The 1,215-nt window shown below is 36.6% G+C and overlaps 1 protein-coding gene across 2 annotated transcripts in view; it reads right to left on the bottom strand.

The window, feature by feature from the left end:
• The window catches only part of LOC106871356 (sodium- and chloride-dependent transporter XTRP3), a 182,372-nt gene that overhangs the window by 20,324 nt on the left and 160,833 nt on the right, over nucleotides 1-1,215 (bottom strand). The gene's annotated exons all lie outside the window — the stretch shown is intronic.

The following is a 1,215-nucleotide window of genomic DNA, read 5'->3' as shown; positions in this document are numbered from 1 at the left end:
TTGAAGGCTTTTAGTCAAACGAATCGACCCCAATACGTGTTTTTAAGCCTAGCCCTTTTTCTATCGGTCATTTTAGGAGAACTACTAAGTAACAAGGACTAAAATGATAAATACCGGTTGTCAAGCTTTGATGGCGGTGGGGAAACAAACACACAGATACACACACACACACACACACACACACACACACACACACATATATATATATATATATACATATATATTTGTGTACACATACGACGGGTTTCTTTCAGTTTCTGTCTACCAAATCTAAAGGCTTTGGTCGACTGTAGTTGAAGACACATGCCCAAGGTGACACGTAGTGTGACTGAACAAGGAACCACGTGGCTGGGAAGCAGTCTTCTTACCACATAGCCATGCCAGCTATATACAAATATGTGTGTATGTGTGTGTATATGTATGTGTGTGTGTGTGCGTATGTGTGTCTGTGTGTGAGTGAGTACGCGCGCTTACTCCTGCGTGTGCGCGCGCGTCTATGTTTGTATATATAAATTTTCTTTTATTATCTTTAATTCAGGAGAGAAAGCAATACTTATGGCCGTTTTACATTCCTTCGGATATTCATGGGTGTGAGGGAGGAAGGTATTCTCAAGCCAGGGAACTGAGTCCTAGTGCTTGCAACACAGTTGACGCTACTTAAAAGACTCTGTGGAATAAAATTGAGCGAGATATTCAGGTTACCACGCAAGTAGGCCACAGCGGAATTTGAGGCAGAATGAAAGAACGGCAACAAATATTGTAAAGCATCCATTGTGACGCTCTGAGAGATACGATAACCAATCGGCTTGAATTTGAACACTTCCATTACGTAAATTTGCAAACACATGTAAATAGCCAAGGTATCTGTTTAAACTTTATTTACAAATGGCATTCTGTTTAAACAAAAACTCCATTGAAACTTCATTTTAGTAAATTAACTGAAACAATTCTAAAGAATTCTCATTCCTGCGTTACCAAACCGGGAAGAATATTTTGTTTGTACAAATATTGTCTTGTTGCTGTACGTTATTGCTGTGTAAATATCTTTCATTTCATGGATAAAATTTATCTAAAATGTTTTCATTCATGAGATAAGGATTTTCCACCATGAAAAAAAAATGTGGTTATTTAATTCTTGATAATTCCCATTCATACTTTATGTAATTTTTTAATCCTTTTTTTTTTTTTTTTTATAAATACAGAACAATTCACTCT

The sequence above is a fragment of the Octopus bimaculoides genome, chromosome 1 (assembly GCF_001194135.2).
Source record: "Octopus bimaculoides isolate UCB-OBI-ISO-001 chromosome 1, ASM119413v2, whole genome shotgun sequence".
Taxonomy (NCBI): Eukaryota; Metazoa; Mollusca; class Cephalopoda; order Octopoda; family Octopodidae; genus Octopus; species Octopus bimaculoides.
Note: the sequence above shows the minus strand (reverse complement) of the source record. Positions and strands in the feature narration are given on the sequence as shown.